The sequence below is a fragment of the Belonocnema kinseyi genome, chromosome 9, assembly GCF_010883055.1.
Source record: "Belonocnema kinseyi isolate 2016_QV_RU_SX_M_011 chromosome 9, B_treatae_v1, whole genome shotgun sequence".
Classification (NCBI taxonomy): Eukaryota; Metazoa; Arthropoda; class Insecta; order Hymenoptera; family Cynipidae; genus Belonocnema; species Belonocnema kinseyi.
In genome coordinates, this window is record NC_046665.1 from 133011970 (window position 1) to 133019483 (window position 7514).

A 7514-nucleotide genomic window follows, 5' to 3' on the forward strand; every position below is an offset into this window, starting at 1 on the left:
GTTTAAGTTCCACTTTTATTTAACAATTTTGATTTATTTTTTAATTTTATAGCCTCTCTTATTTATATTTTATATTGATATTATTGATATTTCTTTAATAAAAAAGAGCTCTTAAAGGGGTTCATCTTACCGAAAAATCCTTCAAGGTAGTCAGTCTATATTTACTTTAAAAATTTTTTTTTATTATATTCTTTTTTATTGCTTGGAAAAGAATCTCTTTTTGGCTTGAATATTCAACTAACTTGGTTGAAAATTAATTTCTTTAATTTAAATTTGAATTATTCCATTTGAAAAAAAAGATATCCTTTTTATCCGAAAATTGGAATATTTTGTTAAAATATTGCTTTTATTGTTTAAAATTAATTTCTTTCACTTAAAATTTAACTACCACATTTTAATGAATTTTTTTTTCTTATTTGAAAATTCATATATATTCATATATATATTTTTGAAAATTTCCTCTTTTATTCCATTTATAAAAACAGTTTTCTTTTTATTTCAATTAAACTATTTCGTTACGAATTAGGCTATTTCTTTGAAAATTTAACTATTTTGTTAGAATATTTTTTCGTGAAAAATTGTGTATGTAAAAATGTTGACTATTTCATTTTTTAAATTTATCATGTGTAAGTTGAAAATTGAACTATTTTGTAAGAAAATTATATTATTTAGTTAAAAATTAAACTATCTATTCAAAAATTTAACTAATTTGTTAGGATTTCGTTTTTTTAGGGAAAAATTAATTTTTTATCTGATGAAAATGAACTTTCAACAAAAATGATGAATTATCAACAATCAAGTAATTTTCTACTCTAATAGACGAATTTTTCAACTAAATACATGCATTCTTCTTTTCCAAATAGTTGGATTTTCAACTTGTAAAATATAAATGAAAAAAAATGGAATAGTTCAACTTCGGAAAAAATCAATTCGAATTTTCAGATAAAAAAATAATTTTTTAGTATAATTTTCTAACAGAGTAGGTAAATTTTCAACAAATATAATGAGGGTTTAACAAAAAGTTTAATTTCAAAACACATAATTTAATTTTTCACCAAATCGTTCAATTTTCAACCAAAAAAGATATTTATTTGAAGTGAAAAGCAGTTGAATTCAACCAAAAATACAAATTTTCAAAAAAAAAGTTGAACCTGTAACCAAAATGATGAATTTTCATCAAAAAAGATTAATTTTCTACACAAATATACGAATTTCCAACAAATAGACGATTTTTTTTACCAAATAGTTGAATGTTTAAGTTATCAAGGCTACATTTTTAACATGAAATAATGAAATAGGTAACATTTTGAATAAAAATTTATTTTTTACAAAAAAAATCATCACGTGCAAAAAATCAGTTTAGTTAAGCCAAAAAAGACAAGTTTTCAAAAAAATACATCAATTTTCTACCAAATAGTTTAATTTTCAGCTTGTAAATGATACATTTGTAACTAATAAAGGAATAGCACAAATTTGAGAGAAAAAAATTAATTTTAACAAAAAAAAAAAAAAACGAATTTTGAGCAAAAACGTTAAATTTTCAAAAAAGGAATCTTGAAAAATATAAATCTTTAATAAACTAGTTCAACTTTAAACCGTTCGTTGTATTTTCAAATGAAAATATTATTTTTTAATCCAATAGTTATATTTCTAACCGAAAAGGTGACTTTTCCAGCAATAAGATTAATTTGCTACCAAAACTTAAATTTTCATGAAAATACTTTAATTTTTAACCGAATAGTTCAAATATTGTTTAAAACTTCATTCTTTTTCTATTGAAAATTAATTTTAACTTACTTGACTTTTGAATTTTCTATGGAAAATTTATCTGCTTTAGTTGAAATTTCAACTATTTTGTTAAAAGTTAACCTACTTTGTTATACAATTCTTACTAAAAGTTGAAGATTAATTTTTTTTAATTTCTTCTTTTTTGGGTAAAAGTGAATTTTTTTTACTGAAAATTTAAACATTTTATTAATGGTCGAAGCTTGGCGTTTTAATTAATTATGTACCAAAAACAAAATTCAAACAAAATACATGAATTTTAAACTCAAAAATATCAATTTTCTTGAAAAATGAAATAACTGAATTTTCAGTTAAAAAAATTAATTAGAAAAAAAAACAAACTATTTTTACAAAGTAATTAAAATGTCAACTAAAGTGGTGAATTTTCAAGAAAAAAAAAACAATTTTCAACTAAAAATGAATTGCTGAAGTTTTCTATTAAAGAAATTACAAATAAAAAAATTTATTTTAAAATAAAAAGATGAGTTTTCAAGGAAGAAAATTAATTTTTTACAACAAAAAAACGACATATGAAAAAAATTTTTGCATTTTCTTTTCAACTGAGAAAAACAAAATTTCAGTCAAATAAAGTCATTAAATTTTAACTTAAAAAAATTAATTTTCAAAAAAAAAAATTAAATTCCTAACAAAATAGTTCAATTTTGAATCAAGTTAAAGAAATTTCATTAAAGTACATGAATTTTCAATTAAGAAAGACAATTTTTCACCAAAATTGAAATAGTTAAATTTTTAGTGAAGCAAATTAATTTCTAACCAAAAAAAGATGAATTTTCAACAATTTGGTTTAACTTATGATCAAAAATGAATTTTCAACCAAATTAGTTAAATTCACAACCTACAAAACGAACTTTTAACAAAACAATAGCATAAAAAAATTGCTTTGTAAGCAAATTGTTGAATTTTCCATAGACAAGTACAATTTTTTCTAAGTAGTTAAGGTGTCAACCAAAAACATGAATTTTCAAAAAAGATGAATTTTTTACCGAGAAAGACGACTGTTAAACAAAATGCATGCATTTTAAATTAGAAAAGATACGTTTTTAACGAAAAATTGAATAGTTAAACTTTCAGTTAAGAAAATTAATTTTCAAGAAAATTTTTTTAAAAATCGAAAACTGTGTTGATTAACTATTTAAATTGTTCCTTAATCAACTCCTCCTCATTTCCATCCTCCGCTAGAATCTTTACCACATTCTCTTGCCAGATTCCTTTATCTTCCATTCCACTCCTAGATCCTTTCTCTAAATGCTCTCATATTTCTTCCTACCATTTACTTTTTTAACATCCATTCTTTCTCATTCAATCTTCTAGCCCCTTCCAACTACTTCATCCACTCCTCACATTTTCCATCCTCCCCTAGAATCTTGATCAAATTGTCTTGCCAGCTTCGTCTATCTTCCGTTCCTCTTGTAGATCTTTCCTCTATATGCCCCCATGTTTCCTCCTCCCATTTACTTTTTTACATCTATTCTTTCTCATTTACTCTTCTAGCCCTTTCCAACTTCTTTATCTGCTCCTTATCATTTCCATCCTCTCCCAGAATTTTTACAACATTCACTTACCAAATATCTCTATCTTCACTTTCTCTCCTAGATCCTTCCTTTACATGCTTCCACGTTTCTTCCTCCCATTCACTTTTTCACACCCATTCTTTCTCGTTCACTCATCTAGCTCTATCAAACTCCTTCATTAACTCTCCACCCAATACGCTCACCCTTCGAATCGTTATAATATTCTCTTGCCATCTTCCTTTATCTTCTGTTCTGCTCCTACATCCTTTCCATACATGCTCCCTTATTTTCCCCTACCATTTACATACTTTGCACATTCTCTTTGCTTTCTTTTTCGCCAATGCATCCCTTGACTTTCTTCGTTTCCCAACTTAATATTGCTATTTCGATCCATATTTTCTCTCCCTATCTCTTCTCTAACTACTTTGACACTCCTTCCTATTTTATCATCTTATATCATTGATTATATGTGGTTCCAAAATCATTCTCCATATTTCTATTAATTGTTCTTCCCTGTAACTTCTCCAGTCCTTTATATCTTATTCCATTCCCCTCGTCTATACCCCTAGTACTAAAGAACTTTCTTCCTTTTTTCTTCACATCTTGTTAGTTATAGCGTCCTCCCTCTCAAGTTTAAGTACAAAATACTCTTTATTGTTCATAACATTTTTAGGTACATTTGTTTGTGACATTTATGTATATATATATATACAGGGGATTTCATTTTTGCATGCCAAGACGGTGTCATTTCCACTTTAACATACCGTCGCCACATTTTGAGCCAAGACATTCCCGATGATAGCTGCAGGGCGTGCCATGCACACATGCACACCCCGAGCATTTAGCTCACATACTATCTAGTTGTCCAACACACGCGGGAACAACCTTCATTCAAAGGCACAATGCGGCACTAAGAGTACTTTATTACCATCTCTGTCACTCCTACGGCATTCACCTTAATATCGCTCCTCTAAATGCTCCTAGGGAAATTGAGTCAATTGTCGAGAATGGGAAGTGCCGCATATACTGGAACTTTATATTCTCGACAATTGTTTCTGTTGCTCACTCGAGGCCTGACATGGTTCTTCTTGACTTCGAGAAGCGAAACATGTTCGTTATCGAATTTTCGGCACCAGCTGTAGTAGTAATACTTGTGTTTTCTATAATATAGTTACGTGTATGTGTTCGCAGGAAAAATAGAATAAAAACCTGTTTAATATCTTATACTATAATTTAACTTATAAACTAACTTACGAATAACTATCTACAATACTTACATATTAGTTTAGTAATAGCTTAACTCTGAGATACCGATAGGTGAGATAACGATTAGGTGGGGTAGGAAAAGTCAGATGTTACTGTTTGAAATTTTGACAGCTAATGTCAAACGTGCCATGGTCTTAAGAAAGTTGAAGGTATGCGGATTCCACTTTGTGATACTAGGTTTTGAGGTATGCGCATGATTGAAATTACCAGGGGTGGGATTCCGATGCCCACTATTCTAGTTCATCGAATCTCTCTTTTTGACGTATGAATGTTTGGAATGTTTATTATATTTTTCAAAGCATTATTTATTGCCAAAAAAAGGTTGAATGCTCTAGTTATAAATATAAATTTGCGTATTTTGTTGGCGATAAGTTCAAATCCAGGTTCTGTCACTTCCATTTGAATAATTATGAAACAAACAGTACGAGAATTGAGCAAAAATGTAGATATCGACAAAAAATAAATTATTATTTAAATTGTACAGTTATATGGCCCATAAATAATTGTAGATTCAATTCTCGTATTTTTATTTCTAATTTATGTAAGGTTTTTTTTAAGGTAATCATAGTAAACTTATTATTATAAATAATAATAATGTTAAACTGCTACCATAAATATAATCAAATAGGTTGATTTTTATCAAATTGAATTTGTACGGTTTCCTAATGTTTTTTTTAATTCAGCCAAATGTGAGGATTTTATTATTACGAGTATAGAAAGACCTTTTTATCCTAAATATCGTACAACTTCATGCTTGGAGAATTTAGAATCCATATACTCTACTTTTCTAGTAATCTTAACATTGCTATGCTCCACTATGTATTCTTATTAAGGTACGAATTATTCAAGATAAAAAGTTATCTTCTGAGCAAACGCGGATATCGCTAGCATACGCAGTAGTGATTCTTCTGCATTATTAAATTGGCACATGGCCTTACATAGCCTAAAAATATACAGGAATAACTACTGCGCATGCCAGAGATATTCGCGCTCTGCCACCACTGACTGGGGCTGTAGGATAGGCTATCTTCCTCAAACAGCAGCGTGATTGGTCCTTTCAATTTTGCTCCATAAATAGCTTTTTACTTGGGCATACATGTAAACGATCTAACCTTCATTTAGTGGGGATTGGTAAACAGCCACTCAGATTGCTGCACGAGAAAGATAGCTTATCCCGCTAGCTCATAGTCTGTCTCTTTTATTTTGCCAAGAACTCTATCATTGTCCGGTTCCCTCCAGTTATATATGCCCTAAGGTTTCTAATATTAAGTATTTCAAGTTGTGACGTCAGCTGGAAAGATGTCTGTACAATGAGGGCCAAGTAATAATACAAATCTCAGAGGATACAACTTAATTTAGTTCATAACTTAGGAAGAAATTACTTTTTACAGTTACAAAAAAATATATAAATTTTATTATTCAATTTACGAGGGGTGTTCAAAAAGTAAGTTCCTCTACTCCGGGGAAAAAGCAAAACACAATTCTTAGGTTAAAGTAACATATGTATTTATTGTTTGACTTATAAACTATTTTTCTACATAGTCCTCCTGGACTTGAATACATTTTTTATATCTGTTCTCAAACTTTGAGAAACCTTGTTTATAAAAATCCGTGCCCTGTTTTTTAAAGAAAAATTTAACAGTCTTTCACTTCATCATTTGAATTGAAGTAATGATCACCCGAACTTTCCTTTAACTTAAGAAAAAGAAAAAAGTCACTTGGTGCGAGATCTGGAGAGTAGGGGGGTGATCAAAAATTTTCCATTTGAATTTTTCCTGTAATGGCGTTCTTTATCCTGCCTGCATGCTGTTCATCATGAACTTCTCCGCGTCTCTCGAGAAAATATGTACGCCACCGATGTACCATTTGCACACTCATGCATTTGTTACAATAAACATGCACTAATTCAGTGTGAATTTCGTTGCCATTAGGCCTTTTTGCAGTTAAAAAGCGAATAACTGCACGCAATTCACAAGTGGACACGTTTTTCACAGGTAGCTCCATGGTTTCCGAGCCGGTACTGATGAAAAACATTTTTTCGGCAGCTAAGACCGATTCCGCTCTTATCGGTATATCCTAAACTAAAACTATGTTCGGTCCCAGCTCGCTAGATGGCGCTGAGGCAAAACGGCAGACTAGGGAAACTTACTTTTTGAACACCCCTCGTAATAGTTCTTGAAAAATAAAAATAAAATCTGAATTCACTTATCGTAAAAAATAATCATTTTCCAAGTTATTATAAAAATAAAATTTAGTGCTATGTATTTGATATTATTAATGGCCCTCAGCGTACAGACATCTTGGATATCCCCACCTAATCTGAAATACCTAATGGCTTAATTTTACAAAGTGCGAACAACGCACCAGCTAAACTTCAATGATCATGACGCAGAATCAGCAAGGCTGTCAAAATAAAAAACAATGCATTTAGATATGGCTATTTCAAATATTAAAAAGTAGTTAAGAAGTTACGAACGCGTAGATTATGCATTGAATGACGTTAATCATTTCGTACCCCAAGAAGCGGACACGTCGTATCCAAAGTAGTAGGTACTTCGTACTCCAAGTGATAAATACTTCGTACCTCAAATTGATTGGGAATCTGTATCCGACATTACAGTGCAGCTTTCACATCGCAAGGGTACTTTTTGTTGAAGGTATATGGTACCCTGATATTGGTGTTTGTTTAACACTTTCTTTTTTCTGTGTTATGTCTGTATCAAATGATGCGGGAGTTTATATTTAACATTTAACGGCAAGTTGTTATACTGTAATTTACTTGTGTTTTTAGTCTATCTGAAGTGGAAAGTTGCATGTTATAGAAACCCGTCGAGGGTAGTTCAATAAGTCCTTAGAATGACCAACAGATGGCGCGCGAATCGCTCCAAATCATCTGTTTTCAGTCAGCACCACTCCCGACTAGATATATGG